Here is a 22,688-nt window from a genome sequence, read left to right as displayed (position 1 = left end):
TCAGTGCTTGCAAGAACTGGCAGAACTGCAGACAGGAAGGGCACTAAGTCAGCGAGAAGCAGATCATAAACCTGCTTGCCCCGCTATCTCGCTATCCCTGCGAGCCGCCTGCTGCCCTCGCAAGCAACAGGATCTGTACTCCAGCGCGTTCAGCCAAGAGCGAGGTTTACACTGTGTGTGCATTAGCATCCCAAATTACATTCCCCATCCTGGGCAGATCAGCTCTCAGGAGGGCATCCTGCACCACCACACCGCTCAGAAACTTCTGGCAACTAGCTTTGCAGTAGTCACTGCCACCTGGGATTTGCAGAAATGCACTGAAGGGAGAAGGCCAGGGTTTTGCTCCGAGCAGAGGCTGCTGACCCTCCCTTTGCAGGAGGAACAGGCTGTGCCTCCTGCATGATGAAGAAAGGGGTGTCCAGCAGTGGTGCTAGATGCAGGAGAAATGCACTGGCCAAGGCAGCTCACTGCTGGAACTAGCAAAACCAGCTCCTTTTTAGCCATGACAGCACACAGTTCCTCAGGCAGGGACTGAAGCTGTAGTGAGAGACTCAGCATTTGCACAGATGCACAGTGGAACTTACCCCTCTCCAGAGATCCTGATGTCCCAGCCACTCCCTCTGCACTCACACAAAGCCAGCACCGGAGTGGAGCTTCCTTCCCGCAGCTGAGGGGCAGCTGCACCTAGCAGAGGCTGATGCTGCCCATCTCCAGGGATGTCAGCACCGGCTCTCGCCTTCTCCAGAACTCTCCTGATGGGGAGAAAACACAGCATGCTGCTTCAGCAAAGAAATGACCAAGCCAACTCCCAATCTCGAGCAAGGCGGCAGCCACCCCCTTGCAATGCATCGTTAACATGAATGGCACCAGATAACCCCACTGTGCTGGGGGTCTGTGCTAACTCCAACGAGCAGCCTGCTCCAGCCTCAATGCTCCGAACATGGAAATCTCAGCACTCAGATGCAGGGGCTGAACCTAGGAAAGTCACAGCACCCAGCTCCCAACAGGAGGGGGAGCCTATGCTGCAGGGTCCTCTCCCTGCACAGACGGCTCCTACACAGACCCTGCCATTCGCAGTACACTCAGCCAAGCGAGTGGAACAAGCACCCCCCCAGTCCCTGCCAGCAGGCCCCTCTGCCTGTCTGGGTTGTGCTCATTGTACAGCATGGCAGCCCTAATGCTCTCCCCGACCTGGCATCAGCAGGCCAGGAGCGAAGACGCGACAGGCAGCTGCTCCTGCAGCAGCAGGGTGACGGCGAGATGCAAAAGGAGGTGGAGGCAGGGGAGTAGCAAATAACAGAAACCTCGTCACCTGCCCCCTGCCCAAGGCATCAAAGGCTGGACAAGAGCCGAGCGTGCTGCAGTGCAAACTAAAAGAAAAGGAGTACTTGTGACAGGGTACAATTTACAGTTTACCATTGTACCTACGTATCCCCCAAACACACATAGCCCTATATCAGGGCCATCGCCCCAGGCACTGACACCACTCACCACGGTACCATGCTGCCCAGCTGCCCCAGCCAGCAGCCCTTCCCTGGCCTGGCCACTCGCAGCCAGAACCCTGGCAAGAGCCCTCCCCTCCAGCACCACGCAGGGGCCTCCTCTCAGCCACGCCCCCGTGCACAGTGGCTATAAATAAGCATTGTCTCCAAACATCCTTGCCAGGAGCCATCCTTCCTCCAGCCCTGTCTGCGCAGCTCGATTAGCAGGCAGGAAAGCTTGCCCCCCAACTCCCCTCAGTGGCCATGGCTGCCACGCAGCGATAACATAGCCCTTGCTTCCCAGGCACGGATCTGGCTGGAGTCGCAGAAAGCCAGCCCTGAAGCCACCTGAAGTGGACACCCAGGGCCTGGGGTCAGGAGATAGGGAAGGCCGTAGCAGTAAGACACTGGGGCTGGGGGAAAAAAAACTTTGGCAGGACAACCCCTTACTCCCTGCTCCTGCCCCTGGACACCACACCATGAACCCAGCCAAATGTAGGGAGTAGACACCTACGAGCCGGGAACCAGCTAGGCTGGTGGCAGGGCAGGCTAGGGCAGCAATAATAGGAGTGCAGGGAGAAACAGCACAAAGCTGCTTGCAGCAGAGGAGAGAGGCTCTCGAAATCAGGGACCTCGCTCAGAACAGCCAGCAGGAGCAATCACACACCCCCAAAAGGCTCAGGGCTGCTGGGGAAGGAGCCTACAGAATGAGAATCCGGCACCCTATCCAGTAGCTGATTAGAAAAAGCAATGCTCTCAGCCACACAAGAGCCCACAGGAGCCAGAACCCAGCGTAGCCATCCCCAGATTCCAAGGAAGAGATTCTGCTCCATCGGGGTCTGACACCTGCTGTGCAGGGAGGGTGGAGTGCAGGAGGGGAGCCCCCCATGCAGCACAATTCACAGGCAGGACTGGCCAGCGGAGCAGCTGAAATCACTCCTGTTATCAGAGTTCCCAAAACACAGGCCTGAAAGCCGTTCTGGCACAGGGAACAATGGGCCATTCACAGGGCAGAGCGCTCCGCAGGCTCTGCCCACACGTCCCTAGTAACAGCTCCACACGGGGCCTGGCAGCAGGGTGCTGGAGGGTTCAGTTATTCCCCTGGAGCAGTGTCAGTTTTCACTTTGTCACCCTGCCAACCGTTGGGTGCCCCAGAAGGAGGGAGCAGCGTGGCCTGGAGAAGCCTGGTCTCAGGGCAAAGGGCCACAAACTGCAGTACACATCGTACTACACAACAGGCCAGCCTGGGTCTGTCCCCAGCAGCATCTACATCAGGCCCTCTCTTCCCAAGTGGGTCATGTCTGCGGTCAGGAAGCGTGAGTAGTTACATCTGCCCCTCCACATCTCATTGGCTGGGGAAGCCACAGAAAGGTGGGAGGCACAGATCACATGTATTTACGCTCCGGGGCTAAGTGAAGGAGCCTGTGGCCCCACAGTTATGCTGGAAACTATCTCAGTCCCTCCCTAGCACACCTAGATGCACAGTTACCCAAGACTCAGTAACTCAGCAGCAGAAGACTAGCCCAGCTAGGTCTCACTGTACAGTCCCACTAGGATCCATCCCCCAACCAGTTAGCTTTTGCATTCAAAACACTGCAGCATTTATGTCAAGCTAAAGGAATTCACAGGCAAGTTCTCATGAAACACCAGGAAGGCTGCGACACAAGCCATCAAGCTGAGACAGCACCACAAAGCCTGAAAGCACTGGACACCCCACAGCTGCGGGTACCAAGACACCATAGTTTCTGTTCGGCTCCCAAGGATTTTAGCACAACCGACCATCACCTAACGATTTACAACAGCAAAGAGGAGAGTGTGCTCCAGGGAAGGGGAATGAGCCCACACAGGCAAAAGGCAAAGCCACATGGGCCACAAGGTCAGCAACAAGTAGGGCTCAGGGCACCTCAAATCCCAAGGAAAGAGCATCCAACCAAGAACTATCACGAGAGGTGCACAGCGCTGCCAGCTCTGGCCATTTATCATGAATCTCACTAATCTATTTGGGGATTTTTAAAAAGACTATTTGGTAGTCAGGTGATTACGTGACAATCCCAGCCCCTAAGTTTCTAGCCCTCCTGGTTGTGGAGAAAAGCTTGATAACATGACCTCCAACGGCTCAAACACCTGACCCAACTCCGATTTTTTCAGTCTCATGATTTTAAAATCACCCTCAAGATTTTATTTTGAGGCCCAACTCACGATTGTTCAAATGCTTGGAGTTGGCAAGGCTGGTACACTTACCAGGAAAAGCCTGCATGCCCAGGCCTTTCCCGACCACACAGTTTACATGGCATTTGCAGGAGAGCTGAGGAAGAAGCCCTTGGGAGGGGTATTTGATTAAGAAGCCACAGCAACTCACCAGCAAGCTTTCACCGCTCTGCAGGGCTGGCTGCCCACTGCATTGCACATCTGCTCAAATGAAGTTCTCTACTCCTGTCTCCTCATCACCAGCTCAATGCCCTCACGACATTCATCCACAGGGGTACCAATGCAGCATGCCAGCTCATGACTATGCTCAGAACTATCTTGGTTTATAGGTGCTCTTGGGCTCAAGGCATAAAGCATACAGCAAATGTCTTCTCCTCTTCAACTTAGCATGGGTCTAACTCTCAACATGAGGCATCCAGTTCACAGCCACTTCTCTACAGAGAGAAAAACATCAACGGATACTTCAAACTGCTCCTAAAAGAAGCTGCACAGCTTGACTGCACTCCTGGGACCCAAGGTCTCTAAGGTGTGTCACTGGTCCTTGAGTAATTACAATTAGAGCCAGATACAATTAACAACAATTAATTTCTATTCCACCTCTGAATCATAACCTATGGAAGGCGAGCTAAAGGAACTAGCCAACATCTCCTCTCCCTTGGATCTAGTCAGCCAGGCGCAGCACTGAACAGGTATTTGTCAAATACACCCACCCGTTTGGAAAAATGGAATGCAGCATTTAATTTGCACGGGCTTGCGAGACAGGTGGCTGCTCTCAAGGAAGAGGGATTTTGATGAAAGCTGCTCCAGCGGGTGAAGCGCATGAGCCCAGGAAACTATATAGACTTTGCCCTCAGGAGGAGTCACAGAAGTTGCTCTGAAGCAGGCTGGGATGGTCTGACCTGTAAGTTAAAGAAAGTTGCCTATTTGTGAGATACAATCAAACTGTTAACACAAAACCTCTGCAAAACCTGACCCAAGGGACCTTCACAGCACAACTTGAGGGACTAGGGACAAACTGAAATCGTTTTGGTCTTTTAACAGCGTCACATCTGACAGCATCTTGTGGGGCTTCTCTGCAGGAACTCTGATCTGTAAAGGTTTCCAGCTTGCAAGGGGCTGTAAATCCGATCAGCAAATTTCTAATCCTAAAAACCAACCAGTTACTTCCAGACCCTTCCACGTAGAGACACCAGCAAGTTACTCAGGGACTCCTGCAGGACCAAAGTAGTTAGGCTTGGGAAGGATGAGTCTCATCATCCAGATCTCGTCTCTGCTATTCCCAGGGCTGAAAGTAAGGCGGTACAGGCCGGTATGGCATAACAGTAAAAGGTGGCCGCCAGTACCAGCCCCTACCGTCTTACCGCTTTTGCGCCCCCCGTCGGCGGCCAATGGGGCCAGTGGGGGAGAGGGGGAGGCGAGCAAAAGGAGCAGCTGGAGCTCTGGGCCCTTTAAATTGCCACTGGAGCCCCATGTGGCACAGGCCAAGCAGCATAGAAGGGTTAGCTGGGGGATGCTGACCCCCAGCCCCGCCCCTGGGGGGGGGGGGGGCTGGAGCTGGCCCCCGTACCGGTAAGTTTTAAATTTTACTTTCACCCCTGGCTATTCCAGAGCTCTTCCCTATTGTACATTCTATAGTGCTTCTAACAAAACCTGGGCTACCTGCACATGACAACCCCTCATCCCGTTCCCCATTCTCTGCACGTTCCTAACTGTGCCTCTGAGCAGAAAGCACTTCATGCAGGGAGCATCCAACTACAAGCTATTTTAGTTAAATTTATACTTTAAAAAAGAGTAAATGATCGCTGCACCTCAGCACGGCTCTCTCCAAACTACATCCAGAAGGCTCAGTAGTCTCCAGTTTGTTTTCCTGTGTTCCCAAAAGTAGCCAAACAGCCACCCCCACCCCACCAATTGTGATGATGCTTGCAGTACCTTGCATCTGAAGGCACTAAGCAAAGATTCTAAATCTATATTATTTTATTTGAAATGTTCTTCCTAGGTACAGAAAGATTTAAAATGTTTCTAGATGAGATCTGCCAACAGCATTGCCCATTTCTTGAAAAAAGATACCCTCTGAAGATGCAGGTCTCAGATTCAACATCTAGAGAAAGTTTCCGTAACATCTTCGCCCAAAGTTGAAGCATGAGGAGTTTTAGCATTCCCTGCCATGTAGTGTTATGTTTTTTTCCAGGACTGAGAGCCAGAGAGCATTCTAAGCATTTTCCATGCAAAGAATCCCAACAGGATTCAATTTCCTGAAACCGTATGTTCCAAAAGAGAACGCTGCCAACATTATTCAGGAACAAAATACTCTTAATTGTTGAGCCCACCCAATGCAGGTGTTGCTGGCCCTGTGCTAACCCTCATACTGCAGTCACAAAATCTCAAGCAATTAGCAAAACAAAGACATTAACATGTATGCAGCATCTCCTATTACAAGGCTGCAAAGCATGCACCAGAACCCACACAGATTAATTCCTTGTGACTGTTAGCTTTCCAAGCCAATCCAGTTTCAAAATGCTTCTCAATTGTGAACTGCCCGAGAGGTGACTAGTCTTCCTGCCACAATGACCCAAAGGTGGGGGGAGGCCTTCAAGTCTCTAGCGTTCTGGGAAAGCAGCCAAGCAAATATTGGAGAGAGGTGGTTAGTAAAGATATTTATTACTCACTGCGAAGGCACAAACAAGGATACATCTCAGAATTCGTAGCCACTTTTACTCTGCTCAGATGCAAATCCTATACTTTTCTGAGCAAAACTCTGCCCTGTTCTGGAAGTGGAAAAGTCTGGGGCAGTATCAGATAATAAACACTCCAGGAATGCTGTATTCTGTCATGTGTCTCCAGCTCAACAGAAACCACCTCTATTAGGAACTGGAAGCTGCCACTGGGCTAGCAGCAGAGCAGAGCACCACAGAGTAGGTCTGCACAGCCAACAGCTGACCCAGACTGGGATGCTCGCTGCCATGTAGACATACCCTCTGAGACCCCAGAGGCAGGCATGGAACACATAGGCTGGATCACCACCAGTGTGAGCATAAATGATGTTCAACACTTTATTTTAAGTGGAACAAGCGAGCTAAGGAAAACAAACACCCTTTTGCTGTTTTCTGAGCCATTCGGCATTAGGCAGGAAATGCAGTGTTGCCAACTCACCAGATTTTATACCTGGTGTTTTTCCAAAAGGCCCAGTTCTGCACGTCTCAATCTCGGGGTTTGTTTTTTAAGTCTCTAGCTGTTGTGGATGCAGAGGGAAGATCCCTAAAGGCTCAAACACCAGAAGGCAAACAGCCAGCCCAACGTTAGTTATTTTTTAAAATCTCATGATCACTGGGGGGCCTGACTCATGATTCCTGAATTTCCGGGGTCAGCAACACTGGAAGGGCGGCAGACCACCCGGCTCTGAAGCAGGATTTCAGCCAAGTCTGCTGGCTGTTTGCCTGAGGGCCCTGCAGTTTCACACTAAGGTGCAGGCAAACTCAGCAGAGGCACTGGAGGGAGAAGATCAAAGATCAGCATAACCTGAAGTAGTTCCTTGATGCAGAACCAACACTAGTCAGGAAATGCATATTCCACAGCACACAAAAAAGGGATGCCGGGGCCACTCCCTGCTGGGGCCTTTATTGTCTTTTGCCCCATTAGCAGGGTTTGCACGGACCAGAGAAACCAGACCTTTTAAGTGAGCTGTAGCTCACGAAAGCTTATGCTCTAATAAATTTGTTAGTCTCTAAGGTGCCACGGGTACTCCTTTTCTTTTGGCCTCTGTTTCACTCCCCCCCTGCTCCTGGGCCTCACCCAGCTCCCTGTGCCCCCAGGGTCAGCATCACTGCAATCAGAACAGGCAGAGCCTCCTGGGCTTGCTTGAGCCACGGTCTCTCCCCCCAGGCTGGGGCTGCACCCTGGGAGTGTGGCAGGGGAAGGCACAGGCCCACACGGCCATGGAAGGAGACACAGGTGGCAGGTCTGATGGGGAGGAAGCTCCCCTCCCCTCCCCTCTCCCAAGACAGAGTGACCAGTAAGGGCTCCCCAGCAGCACTCACTCAGTAGCAGTGACCCTCCCTGTTGCCCCTCAGGTTCTCAGCCACCTGTGATGGACAGGACTGGCCGGCAGCAGAACAGCCTGGGCTATCAGCCAGGAGAGAGGCAGGGCTCCTGAGCATCTACTGGAGTCTCCTCCTTACTGCACGGGGCTGGGCAGCTCCTGGGCTGCTCACTGCAGGAGCATCAGGCAGCCTCCTCCAGGCACCTGCGACATCCCTAGAACCAACTGCCCACGGAGGTGGCAGACATGGCAACAAGCACTAACCTTACAGGAGAGTGGATGGTACCAGGGGTCCAGTTTCCACAAGCAATTGGGAAACAGGCCAGCCAAAATCCTTGCTTTAGTCTCAGCTCCTCAGGGACAGGTACCATGCTTGCCCCGGGGGCACACGCGGCTCTGAGCTCTGTCAGCACCGCACACCACAGCAAAGCGTGAAGAGCTCCATCTAGGCGAGGGGGACCAGATCGTACCTTCCCGTTGCTCTGGCTGCAGGAGAGTCCAAGAGCTCAGATCCCCACTCCAGCCCGAGTGCTCCAGGGACTGCAGAAGCGCTGAGCAGAGCACTCAGAACTACAGCCCTGGCAGTGGGCCATGCTGCAGCTGCCTTCAGCATCCCTGTTCCCTGGGACAAACAGCTAGGAGCTGAGAAGAAACAGTCGGCAAGAATGGAGCAGCTAACTCCACGTCATGCTCCTAGCTCAGCCTGCCACTATCTCTGCCCTCGCTGGCACAGCCCAAGACACCAGCTTTTGTGGAGCTGCTCGATCTACACCCCAAGAGTTCTAGGGACCAGGACTGTCTTGTGCCATACTCCCACTAGGAGGAGCACCTGATTTGAAAAGCTCCAGGAAGGAGTCTGTCACCCCCTGCAGCCAGTCCTCTTTGCAGCTTTCCAGGCCAAGCTCAAGGCAAGCCTCTTGGTCGGCTGGGAATTGAGGGCTCCACTTTGGTCAGCGAGTTAGTCTACAATCCCCAGGTACTACGCATCCTTCTGCCACAAATTCCAGAGATCCACATCCCAAGACAATGTGCTGCCCAGCTTTCCTGGGACTGGATTGTGTCTAACCTTCTGCTTGGGGGAGACAATTCCTATTGGTCCTACTGACCTCGAGAACAAACAAAAGCCAGCCTGAGCAGATGAAAAACAAAAGGACTACTTGTGGCACCTTAGAGACTAACAAATTTAGTCTCTAAGGTGCCACAAGTACTCCTTTTCTTTTTGCGAATACAGACTAACACGGCTGCTACTCTGAAAGATGAAAAACAGACATCCTGAGAATGGGTGCTTACCCGTCCAGCCACAGGAAGCGTTAAAGCAAAGGCCAGAAATGACACTCGGGATAAATCGGTGGGCAGAAATGCCGCATCCCAGCTGGCTCCACACCTCCTCTCTCAGCACTACTGCACTTTGCTTCCTGAGATGAACCTTCAGGTTACAAGGAGCAGCAGCAGCAGCTAACTGAATAACCAGCCTTGCCCAGTGCTGGAGCAAAGTGTCCAAGCCGATTCATCAGGTCTTGGTAATGCATCCGCATGGCTCTGCTATGGCAAAACCCTGGCCTGGGACACACAGGTTGTTCTGGGCCATATCCTTAGTTACCACACCTCCCTGCACACAGGCAGCAGCCATAGGAGCAGCAGCAGAAACACGTTTATTCGCAGTGACCGAAGGACCCACGGACAAACATTTAATTAACATGCTTCCAAAACAATTAGAAGAGCAAGGAAGCAGGTGTCTCCACATTAAAAGGCTGGGTCAACAAGGAACTGAGCTATGAGATAAGAACAAAAGAACGGCCACACCGGGTCAGACCAATGGTCCATCTAGCCTAGTGTCCTGTCTCTGATAGTGGCCAATGCCAGAGGCTTCAGAGGGAATGAACAGAAGAGGGCATGTTATCAAGTGACACATCCCCTGTTGTCTAGTCCCAGCTTCTGGCAGTCAGAGGTTTAGCTTATGCTCAAATAAATATTTTAGTCTCTAAGGTGCCACAAGCACTCCTTTTCTTTTTACGGATAAAGACTAACACGGCTGCTACTCTGAAACCTGTCAGAGGTTTAGGGACATCAGAGTGTGGGGTTGCATCTCTGACCATCTTAGCTAATTGCCAGTGATGGACCTGTCCCCCATGAACTCAAATGGCCCCTTCTGCTGTTCAGTAATGTCACAAGTGGGGAGCTATCACTGCCGTCTCTCTGTTTCTAAGCAGTTCACTACCCCATTGCAGTTGGAAGGCAAGCGCCGCTCTGAGAAGTGTGATCCCCTGACACCCCAGCTCCTTCCCTTCACAGCTGCAAAGCATATTTCCCTGTTCATGTCTCTGCATTTCTAGAGCATCATAGCCTCAAAGCTCTCACAGGCATTAACTAAAACTCTCAGCCGGACAGGCCTGTATTATCCCATTTCACACAGAGTCAGTGACTCACCGAAGGCCAGAGAGGGAATCGCCAACCCCCAACCCCTACCAGAGAACTGACCCACAGAGTGGCCCTGCAGGAAGCCCTGCGACCGATGGGCTACAGCAGACTGGACTCCTGGCCTTATTCCATCAGCAAGACAGTTTTGTTGTCAGCCACAACCCGCCCGTTCTCCGCATCTCCCTACCCTGCCTACCCTAAGTGCAGCAGCCGCCACAGTGACAGCCTACAGCTGGATTCCGAATGTCACGGAAATGGCTTTCCAGGTCCACAACATGCCCTCAGCAGCACAGGGCCTAGGGCCAGAGACCAGTTCAGCTAGTGGCACCGATGTGGACAGAACCATGATCACTAAGTGCATCATCCCAAATATGTACAGTAACAACAGCTTCCCATTCGGGGAGCCCAGGAGTCCCCCAAAATGTGAGACGCTCTGACTGGGATGGCCCATGCGGCTCTTTCCCCTCTAGCTAGGCTGTGCCTTCCTTTGTGGTGGCAGATGGGACAGTGGACAATGCAAACACAATTGTTCAGATACAAACAGACACAGGGGCTACTCTTCCTGGCCAGCCTGCTGCCTGCCCATACCCTCCTCCTCCCCTCCCGGGAGCAAAGAACGAGCTGTGGCAGGAGCTCTGGCTGTTAACAGGGGACTGGAGAATCCCAGCGAGGCAGTGCGTCAGATGAGCTGTGATCATTTTCAACTAGCTACAGCAGAAGAAGGGCCTACACAGCAACTCGCATCTTGGGCCAGGCAAGGCAAACCGAGAGGTGACTTGGTCACCATGTGTCAGTACCTTTCAGGGGAAAGTCCCGGGTACTAAGGGATTCTAATGTAGGGGAGAAAGGCAGAACAAGAGCTAACAGCTGGACATTATTTAAATTGGAAATAAGGCCCAGTTTTTAACAGGGAGGGTGATCAACCACTGGAACAAGCTCCTCAGGGACATGGTGGATTCTCCATCTCTTAACGTCTTGAGCTCCAGACTAGCTGCCTTTCCGGAAGAGATGCTTTAGCCAAACACAAGTTATTAGGCTCTATACAGGGGTAACTGGATGAAATTTAATGGCCTGTGTTATACAGGAGGTCAAGCTGGATGATCTAATGGTTTCTTCAGGCGCTGAACTCTACGAATCTGAGACTCCAGACAGATGGAATTCCATGTGTTCCTGAGCTGCGAAGAATTGTTTCCACTGTGGCCACATCATGGCACCAGCCTTGGGAGCCAAACACTGCATTTGTGGGAATCAGCGTGTCAGGGGTTACCGCAGCAGAGTTTAGCACAAGTAGGAGATTAAGGGGTTTAACAGCCATTCAGTATGTGCCCATGTCCTGACTTCAGCACTGACAAGAGACCAGCAGGAACCCTCCGATGAAGTGAGCTATAGCTTATGAAAGCTTATGCTCAAATAAATTTGTTATTTGTTTTAAATTTGTTAAATTTGTCTCTAAGATGCCACAAGTACTCCTCCTCTCTTCAGAGGGCTTGCAAACAGCTGGTTGGTTACTTCAACAGCACACGCTGAAAAGGGATTTTGCACTTTGTGGCCTTTCCCACTCCAGAAAGCAGAACTCAGCAGGGGCAGGGGACCCACAACTGTGGCTTTTCAATATCTACCAGTGGCATTTACACATGGTTTAAAATCACAAGCAATTCAGGGCATCTACACAGCTGGTGTATGTTCAGTGCCCAGCATAAGAGGGTTTTCCCTCAGGGGCCTCTGGGCACCACCGTAATGACACAGCCACCACAATAGCTATGGACTAAGCCCTGCCCTTGGGGAACACCAGTGAGACTAGGAAAATATAGGGAGTATACACACCACAATTAATTCCCTGGCAGAAAGCTGCACCGACACTCTGTTAGGGCTGTAAATGAGATTATTATAACCTCACGGACAAAACCCAAACAAGCCTGAGAGCTGAAAACTGAAACTTCAATATCCCTACTCCATGGTTCTCAGCTCCTCTTTGCTCCCACCACACCCCAGCCTGATCCTCCTCTGGAAACAAATGCCCCCCTCTTCCCTGGCTTAATTTAGTGGAGGATGAGAACACTTTGATAACCTCATAGTATTAGCCAACTCCAATGGGCCAAGCATTTTCTGGATTCAGATGCCAGAGCTGGAAAACACCACTAGGTTAGGAGAATTGAGACTGGGAAGCTTTATTAGCTCATCCAGCCCTTCCCACCGGTCCAGAGCAGGCTTGTTCCCTTTCTTAGGTTTCCTGGTGATGTGTCCAGCCTGGTTCTGAATATCCCAAGGAAAGGGGTTTCCTACTGCCCCGGGACACACCTCTCCCCTTGCTAACACAGACTCACTGGCAGGGAGTCCCCCTGATATTCAACTTTGAATTTCCCTTTCCCAGCCCCATCTCATTGAGAGTTCAGCTCCTTGTACCACCCTCAAGGATTCCTCTGTGCGCGTACCCGCTGCCTGTCCCAGCCCACTTCCCCATTACTCAGCAGTTACGCAAGATCCAAGCAAAGCACGTTGTACTCAGCATTTCCCCATCAACTAAACCCTCTAGCCACGACCATCCTGCAGCTCTTTTCTGAACTCACTCCTATCTCCTGTTGGTGAGGGGAGTACAGAGATGAGCACAGCACCCCAGGGCAGCAACAGCCATCTTGCAGGGAGCAGGTCTTGCTGCTCCAGGATGACAGATGCAGCCGTGTTGTGCTGCATCTCACTCATCAGCTGCCCCCTGTCCCACCACCTGCTAAGATTTCCTGCAGCACCTCTCCACCCCAGAGCATCTCTTCCTCACCTGTCAGCTGGGAGCTCCCCAAGCTGAAGCTGTGACCCCCCCCACAACATCTCCTTTCTCTTCACAACCCTTTACTCTGTCCCTAGCCTCACAGCTGTCTGCAGCACCCTCCCATCATTAACACGCTGCTCACTACATCTTCTTGACCCTCAAAGATGTCACAGAATCTCACTCCCCTCCCCAGCTTGATGCAGGACCTTCTGCTCCGTTCACCCCAGCAGAATTAACCCAGCCCGTTATGAGCACCTCTCAGGTTAGGGTCCCTGCTGCCCCATGAGTCCCATTTACCGTCAGGACCCTTTTGTACACCAAAACGTGCCCTTCCTAGCTCCCGCACCATTCCCTCACTTCACTACTCCCACCCACCCTGACTGCCATTCCATGTAACACCTCGGCACTGTCTCTGAAGAGGTGGCTGTGACTCTTTAAGGGGATTAATACTTAACTGTTCAGGAACAGAACAGAAACCACAACTTGCCACCAGCACAGCCATTGGGGGGCCAGTTCACAGGGCCACTAGCTCAGCTTTTCAGAATCCATCCACAAAAGTCTTCCCTGTTAATGTTATCAGTACATACACAGTTAACGCAATGATCTGATTTGCCATGGCACCCAATCCTGACTCATCTCACACACACAGATTTAGAGTGTCAGAACGAGCAGAGAGGGTTTGCAATGAACAAAAACAAGAATCCATATGCCATGGACCACCTGTCCAGATCTGCTGAGAAGCTGCCACAACTTCACCTTGCACCGCTGCAGTATCTCAGGAGCAGCTTCCCCAAAACCCTTCGCCCTGATCTCACTCCAGTCTCCTGCCACACAATACAGAAGGGAAAAGATTCTGCGCTAATAGTGACCCACTGTATGAAAATCAAACTCAGCAGACATCTGCTTTCTGCAAACACAGTATGACAATCTCCTGGGCCGGGCATATCACATGGGGCAGGGAAAAAATTCAAGGACAGACAAAACAGAAGAGAGAAAAAATCAAGAGCAGAAACAGGTCTCAGCCACAGGATGATATGGGCAGGTTTAAACTAATCCTTCATACACCAAGAGAAGCCAGTAGTGAGTCTCACACTCAAGCGTTTGTTCCATGTGCTGTTCCTCTGTCCCCATACTGCAGCATACCACACAGAGGTGCACAGAGCCTGGATGGAGCAGCAGCCCCTATAGCATGCATCAGCAGGACGGAACATGCCAGCAGACAGCTTGCCAAGCCTGGAAAAGCCAAGTAATGATTGCATGTTTCTCATTTCGAGATCATCGGTATGAGACTGCACCATGAAGGTCTTGGGAGCATTTTTGCTTCTGCCAAAGCAGAGTCCTAGGGCTGGTTAGCATACCAGGGCTCAGGAAAGGGGCTGACCACTCCATCTTCCACAAGGCAGAGGGCAAATAGAGCTGGGGCTGGCAGGAGCAGAGAACTGCTGCACTGAGCATGTGGCAGGGTGGGGACTTAGCCAGCTGCCTTCCCCCCCACCAACTCATAGGGCACAGACACTATCCCCAGTCCCTGATCCCGATGGGAGCCACTGCCTGTTCTGCTCCCTCACAGTCATCCATCTACCAGCTGAAAGGCGAGGCAAGAAACAGAGATGCTATCAGTTAGATCAGAGGCACAAGACTGCAACGAGGCATCTCCTGGCAGCAATGGATCTGCACCTCCAGCCTCTCACTCCAGAGACGGACATGACTCACACTGCCGAGAGAGGCCAGCACCTCAGCCCCCAGCCACGCGCAGCTGTTAACCCCACAGGCCTGGGTCCTTGAGGGGACAAGGGGGAGGTAGCAACATCACTTTTGATCTGGGCGTCATTGAAAAGCAAAAGCTGCCAATGCACTGAGACTGTCACTGAGCAGAGGGGTCCCACGCCGGCCAGTCACTGGGTCTGTGCCACGTGCTAGGGGAGCTAAGACAGGCACTAGAACACCACCACTCAGGGCTCCGTATGCTGCTGCTCCCCTTGTTCACACAGTCCTGGGGGAGGATGAGCAAGGCTGATGCATTCCCCACCCCAGGGTCAGCAGAAGGTAGTGTTCAGGTTCAGCCTGGAACCCTGGTGTTAGCACCCCCTGGGGATAGGCAGGAAGTGAATATGCAGAAACCACAGAGCTATCACACCTCTGAGCCAAAGCAGCTATGACAAGGAGTCTACAGGCCCATCTGCCTTGACATTGCCGCAGACCCACCCCAGGAAACCTCCACAGGCTCAGACACTGGAGTAGCAAAATAATACAAACCCCCAGCCACTGGTGATGCCACAAATACAAGGTACAAAGTCAATTCGAAGCCCCAAAGAGCGTCTCAAAATCCTGTCATCCTAGGAACTGACAAGACTGGCCCAGACCATGATTTGCCCCAGTGCAATGCTCCACAGAAAGACTGAGACAGCCTGTAACAAATAATTACAGAATAACCTGCCAGGAGTGGTACTTTCCACCTGTCCCATAGACTTAGCAGCTGCATTCTGTACGGAGTATTCCATATGGTGACCACCCACCACATTTAACGCTCCCTGTTATATAACAAAGGTCCAGACTGCCACAGCTGGGTCCTAAACAAACATACTTACAATCAGCCTGCCGTGTGGGCTGAGTTTTTCTTTTTCTTTAAATGTGCCAAATTGCAACAAATATTGGCCAGAGGAAAAAATAGCCCAGATCCTTTAGCAAGAACTACAACAGTCCTTGGCCCGCAGACCCTGTCCTAACACTAATGCCCAGTGCCCCACACATCTACCAAGAACTAACTGCCTATGCTCCCAGTCCGCCCCACAAGGCGGGACAGCACTCACAGGGGTCAGTATAAAACAAGCTGTGTTTGTGCAGTGCCCAGGCTCTGATCCTGACTGGAGCCTCTGGACATCACCACAAGACAAACAGATGATTTTTGAGAAGAAACTGAGGCTCACGGAAGGGACGTGACATGCCCAAGATCACACAGGCAACCAGGAATAGGACCCAGAAGTCCTGACTCCCAACACCCTGCGCTAACTACAGGCCTTTCATTTTGCTTCACATCCTTGAACCTGGCCCCCAGACTTTACCCTATGGGCGTCTCGGAAGTCACCCATCTTCTCCTCACTCCTTCCTGCCACTCTCAGAAAATAGCCCAAGTGTGGTGAACCGTTCCCTCAGTGGAGGTGAGAAACAGGAAATCTCAGCCATTCAGCTGGGCAAATGCATCACTCACAAGGCATAATTAAGTACCTGTTTGGACACGTTCAGTTTAACACACAGTCTTGTTATACCAGTTTCTTCCTCAGATAAGCTACTGGCAACACAATCCTCCCAGAATAAGAGAGAAACCAGCTGACCAGGTATCACCCTGAGCATGAATAAGGTGCCACTAAACCCATGAGCAGCTGCACTTACAAAGGACATTTCACTGCTATTTGTACAAACTATTTCAACAGTGCATCTTCTAGGAAGGCAAGAGCCGGTCATTCCAGCCCAGGATGTCGCGGCACCCCACCCCGATGCTAACCCACATCCATCACCAGGGTCTCTCGCCCTGAGCCACGATTGCATTCTCTTTGCGAAAGATGGCAAGCACTGAACAGGCCAAGAAGTAGTCCACTGCAGTCCTGAGATCTCTCCGCCGGGGCAGCTGAGCCCAGAGCAACCTGCGACTAGGGCTTCTGCCTGCAGAGCCAGCTCCTTCCACTGCCATCTGGGCCCGTGCTTGGTGGGCTGGGACACAGTGCAAGGCCTAGCACGGAACTCCTGGCAGAGCCATCTGCCATTGCATCGGCGTGGTCTCTTCTGGGAAAACCCAGAATTTCTCCCTGTGCTTCTTTCCCCCTTGGCTGAGGGAGTTTGCAGAGGAGAATCCTGCACATCCCTGCTGCAGCTCCCAGGGTTTCTCCAGCTGGGGGTTTTAACAGCCAGGGCTCTCCTTAGAAGGAAGTGACTGAGGGCACTAGCCAGGGACTCTGGAGACATGCTTTCACTTTCCTGCTCTACCACAAACTCCCTGGGGGACCCTGGGCAAGTCACTTGGCCTTGGCACCTCGATTCCCTCCTACGTGATGGGGATAACAGCACTGCCCTGCCTCACTGCAGTTGTGAGGAAAAGTACATTGCAGGCCGAGGCACTCTGATATTATGGAAATGAGGCCCAGCCAGTGTCAGTACAGAGACTTGCGTAAAAATAAATGAAAAGTAAAGACAAAGCAGTGGCAAATGTGATTCGGCAGGCTCCAGGACAGGAAGAACTCCTCCTGTTTCAGGGCAGGAGCCTCCAACTGACAGGGTCAGAAAGACACTTCCCCAGTGGGCAGGTTTTTCTATAATTGTCCACTAGGGAGTTTCTTGCACCTTCCTCTGAAGCAGCCAATTCTGGCCCCCCTCAGACACAGGAGACTGGATTAGGAGGTGCTGTGGGCTGATTCAGTCTGCTAGTTCCATGTTCCTAACATCATTCAGCATGATAAGACATTAACAAAGCATTAGACTCATCTCCAGTGGGCACCACAGCCTCTGTTTGCAGAACACACTTCCCCAGAACAGTCAAGCTTACCTTTCCCCACAGTGCTGCAAGTCCAACCTGCTAAAACAGCATTTTGCCTTCATTAAATGGTGTTAAAGAAACAGCAGCCTAGTGTTCAGGGGCATGTCTGCCTCAGGGAAGCATGGAGTCAGACTGCAGCAAGCACGGAAATAAAAACTTTTCCTTTGGCATCACACCAGGCTATTGAGACACCATTTAAAAACCTTATCCAACATTTTCCCTTTGTTTCTGTATTAGAAATTGCTCTATTGTCATCCCCTCCAAAACACAATGGAAGGTCACGAGACAACATTACTACATTTCCTGGTTTGGCTGTGAAACAACTTCAAAACATTGAAAACAAAACAAAAAAATCTACAATTTAGACACTGATTCCTCTCCATGCCATCCCTGTTCTGAACAACAGAGCCTGCACAAATGTTTCACGTGAAGAGCTGTCTACCCTTCCCTGCGCACAATCCCCAAGATGCTGTTCTCCCATCTTCTCCTAATCCATTGGGATAGACATTGCCACTGATAAATCTGCCATGTCTTTGTGTTTAAGAAATTCTTTGAGAGACTCTAAGAAATTCTTTCATTGGCACATTTCTCTTGCTTTTAATGTTCATTCACTGGAATGAGAACATCGATGGAATCAAGACTTAGCCTGGGATAGTGATCTCACCAGGTTAGGAAATGCCAAGGCAAGGCCTGATTCAGGGACATACAGATTCCTGACTGTTACTCCTAATTCTACCACCTCAAAATTGAAACCTGAACAAAAAGAAATTGAATCTGCAAAGCTCATGCCCCATTAGGCAGAAACTGCAGCTGTTTCACTGGCTCTCCATCTGGTTATTAAAAACCACACATGAAGCTGGCACAGTAACAGGGCATGGCACTGCCATGCAGAGTGCTATGTCTGGCTGCAAACTCAGGACTCTGAGACCTGATTAGGAAATAAACACACCTTCAAAATGCCACACAGAGTAAAGAAAGTCCCAGAACAACATAACAAGCCCTGTTTAGCCCTTGCAAAGCACTGTCACTCCACACATCCATGTACCTAGTGTGAGCCCATCACCAGGGTATCTAGACACTATATGAACATTAACTCTCCCAATTCCCAAATCAGCTGGGAAAACAGAGGTGCAGCATTTGGGAGCTGCTGGCTACAGTCACAGTGCACAGGACCCTGCTCCAACAGGAAAGGAACTAAACCAGAGACTAACCTGGGGCTGTCTTGTTCCGAACTCTGGACACCCCGTTGCAGTTCCCAAAGAGCTCCACGCTCCCTGATTGGCAGCACGTCACTCACACCAGCGCGTCAAACCGAACGCATGCACAGGCTGCGAGCCTAAAGTCTGCTTCCTCAGTCCCATCTGTCTGCCCCCCACCTCCGGGTGCTGTGCAGGCCAGCACTCCCCCACTGAGAGGGATAGGAACCGGGGCTGACTCACTCCCAGAGTGAGGGAGGAGCATTTGTTTAGCCTGGTTCCACCCCCACCCCAACCGCGTAAGCAGCCCTGTAATTATAACTCAGTGGGAAGGGGAGACAGCTTCCCTCCCACAGGCATCTCTGCTGCCCAGTGCAGGAGCCACAGATACTTGGGGGATGAAGTGGGATTCTCCGCTCACAGGCTCTGTAAAGCCCAACAGACCTGCCAGCGTCTCTAGTGCTAAGACACAGCATGGTCCAGTGGGCAGGGCCTGGCTGTCATTCAGGAGACCTGGGCCCCAGCGCCAGCACTGCCACCGACCTCCTCTGCCACACTGCACTGCTCAGCCCCAGTACACTGGGGACTAAGATGCTGCTGATTTTTGTCTAGTCTATTTATATTGTCAGGCAAGGGAGGTCTCTGACTGTCCGTGCATCGCCTGGCCACCCAGGTCACCCTGTGCGTGCGCAGCACCAGGCACCACGGTACCCCCCCGATCCCAGTCACCCTGTGTCTGCGCAGCACCCAGTGCCATGGGACACCCCGACCCCAGTCACCCTGTGTCTGCGCAGCACCCAGTGCCATGGTACCCATGTCACCCTGTGTCTGCGCAGCACCCAGTGCCATGGGACCCCCCCAACCCCGGTCACCCTGTGTCTGTGCAGCACCCAGTGCATGGGACCCAGGTCACCCTGTGTCTGCGCAGCACCCAGTGCCACGGGACACTCCGACCCCAGTCACCCTGTGTCTGCGCAGCGCCCAGTGCCATGGGACCCCCCCAAGCTCGGTCACCCTGTGTCTGCACAGCGCCCAGTGCCACGGGACCCCCCAACCCCAGTCACCCTGTGTCTGCACAGCACCCAGTGCCACGGGACCCCCCCCAATCTCGGTCACCCTGTGTCTGCGCAGCGCCCAGTGCCACGGGACCCCCCCAATATCGGTCACCCTGTGTCTGCGCAGTGCCAAGCGCCACGGGATCCCCCCAACCCCAGTCACCCTGTGCCTGCGCAGCACCCAATGCCACAGTACCCCCCGACCCCGGTCACCCTGTGTCTGCACAGCGCCCAGTACCATGGGACCCCCCGACCCCGGTCACCCTGTGTCTGCGCAGCACCAAGTGCCACGGTACCCCCCCGACCCCGGTCACCCTGTGCGTGCGCAGTGCCAGGCGCCTCGGGATCCCCCCAACCCCAGTCATCCTGTGCCCATGCAGCGCCCAGTGCCACAGAACCCAGGTTACCCTATGTCTGCGCAGCGCCCAGTGCCACGGGACCCCCCCCCAACCCCGGTCACCCTGTGTCTGCACAGAGCCCAGTGCCACGGGACACCCCAACCCCGGTCACCCTGTGTCTGCGCAGCGCCCAGTGCCACGGGACACCCTGACCCCGGTCACCCTGTGTCTGGACAACGCCCAGTACCATGGGACCCCTCCGACCCCGGTCACCCCCTTCCTGCGCAGCGCCCAGTGCCACGGGACCCCGGTCACCCTGTGCCTGCGATCCCTGGAGCCGGTCCCTGCAGCAGAGGCTGCCCAGGCCGGGCTCTCACCCGCTCATCGGCGCCGGTCCTCCCAAACCCCCCCGGCTCGGCCCTGTCCCGACTCCAGCCCTGCTCAGTGGGGCCCGCGGGCGTCTCTAGCTTTATACATTTGGGCAACATCCCATTGGGCAATGTGACAGTCACTCAGACACCTGGCCCCATGCAAAGCTCTGCCTTTTATAGGGACACACACCGCAGGACCCTCAGGTTCGCTGCGTGGCACCTGCTGCCTTGACTTGCTGCTGGGGGGCGGATTGAGGGGTGGGGTCCGTCAGCCTGAGCCACGGCCCCAACGTGACCCCCAGGGAGACAGATCCCCCCCAACATGTCCCCCAGGAGGCCCTCCCATTTCCCATCCTGACCCCCAGTGAGACCCTGACCCGTCCTGCCCTGGGGGCCCCCCCTCCTATGCCAACACGAATCCGGGGAGAGCCTCTGAGTCCTGGTGCTGCCACGTTCCTGGTACAGTGCCACGCACAGGCTGCCCACACCCCGTGCATCTCAGGGATAGCCCCACAATGAAAATTCATCCCAAAATGGGGGAAGTGATACCTTCACTGGGGTTCAGGGCTGCAGTTGGGGAGCACAACCCCACCAGTACCATGTGAGTTAGGTGACCAGTCACAGGCAATAGTGACTCGTAGGTGTGAGCAGTTCCGACAGACCCATTGTCTGGTAACTACTTATCCAAGCTATATGGCGGGATCCCATTTGCCAGACAGGGGGTGAGGGATACTGCTGACAAATCCTGTCCAGGGCTCAGGCCAACCCCATATGGCCTTCCTGAGCAGGGAACTGACAGCTTAGCTAGGGATAACAGGTCTTTGGAAATGGGGCCTTCATCCCGAAGGGCTGCACCCCAGCCCGAGCTTCCTGCTCCCTGAACACAGCTAGGCTATGGGGCCCTCAACATCCAGGCCCACAAATACATGACAACACATGCCTCTGGAGCTTTAGTTTACATAACAGCTCCCGGCTACCCCAGGCTGCGGCTGCTTTCCAGCCCTGTCACTCCCTTGGGCACGCAGGAGGCAGTGCCACCCTCTGGAGTCTTGGTGCCTGGCACCGTGGGAACAATCTAGCCATTGCGGAGGGTACAGCAAGGATTGGGAAAGGCTGGAACTTCAGGCAAAACTCACTGTGACGCACCCTGCCTGTGACCTCATTATTCCCACCCAGAGCGATACACACCAGTCACGCCTTGCCAACTGTTCATGCAGGCTCAAGTGCTAGGATGGCCCAGCGCCCACTGCATATTGCAAGGTACTGTGTCAGAGCTACGGGCCGTAGGTGCCAAAGATGAGCTCAGCAGGCGTGTGCCTATCTGTGTTGTGCAGCCTCTCCCAGCGACCATACAGCCCTGCCAAAGCCTCTTCACACTTACTCACATTGGTTCACACCGAGATATCAGAATTCAGCAGCTGAAGAGCCAGCGACTGGGATGTCCCTGCCTCAGGTCCCAAAAGCCTAATAGGAAATCCCATTAGGAAGGAATGGCTGGGACCTCCCTTTCCCCCCCATGAACCAGAAGGGAAGGTGGGGGTTGCTGACAGCCCTGGGAGCCAGCACAGCTACACAGTATAACACAATACAGACTAGTACGTAATATAATTAAATATCCTATGGACCATATTACCACCTAACAGCTTCTGACACTATCCATACACTCTTGATTTATTTCTCTGGAGGGAAAATCAAATTCCACACCATAGTCCAGTACAACAAACTAAGTCCTGAAGACGGGGCCCAGGACTACGCCAGACATGCAGCCAGCGTTCTGTGGGGTTAGAGGCAGGAGCTGGGTCATTTACTTGTAGATGCTTGAAACTTGCAGATTTTGTGTTTTGTACTTGGGGCCCCTGCCCTTGCAAGTAAATGCAGGGCTGTTGTGTTTGTTACAGCGGTGTAACTGCAGTGAAAAGCCACTAGATGGCAACATTTAGACATTAATTCCAAAGGACAGGATAGTTGTTCTGTGATTCCCTTCCTGTCACTGTACATTTACTAATGGCACAAATATTTAATCGTAGGCTTTGACTCTCATAGGACAATAAATTATTACTAAGAATAACTTGCACTTATAAAGCACTTTTTCATCTATGAGGCTCTCAAGGCACCTTCCAAACTATTCATACACAAGTCACTCCCCAATCATAGAAAAAAAGCTGCCATGTCTAAGCAATCCTGCAATGCTGCACAGTTTAGGAACAGAAGTGAAGAAACATATTCTGGCTGTGCAGTACCTATCACAAGGGGAGCCTTTGCGTGCTATGGGTCTACAATAGTAATGATG

General features: G+C 52.7%; 1 protein-coding gene across 1 annotated transcript in view; it reads right to left on the bottom strand.

The window, feature by feature from the left end:
* Positions 1–18,859, bottom strand: part of DENND2C (DENN domain containing 2C) — a 45,950-nt gene extending 27,091 nt beyond the window's left edge. The window contains 2 exon segments of the mRNA XM_038380130.2: positions 585–752; positions 18,650–18,859. The gene's annotated coding sequence lies outside the window, so the exon portion shown is untranslated.
* Positions 18,860–22,688: the final 3,829 nt, after the last annotated feature.

Source organism: Dermochelys coriacea, chromosome 21, assembly GCF_009764565.3.
Source record: "Dermochelys coriacea isolate rDerCor1 chromosome 21, rDerCor1.pri.v4, whole genome shotgun sequence".
NCBI classification, from domain to species: Eukaryota; Metazoa; Chordata; order Testudines; family Dermochelyidae; genus Dermochelys; species Dermochelys coriacea.
Note: the sequence above shows the minus strand (reverse complement) of the source record. Positions and strands in the feature narration are given on the sequence as shown.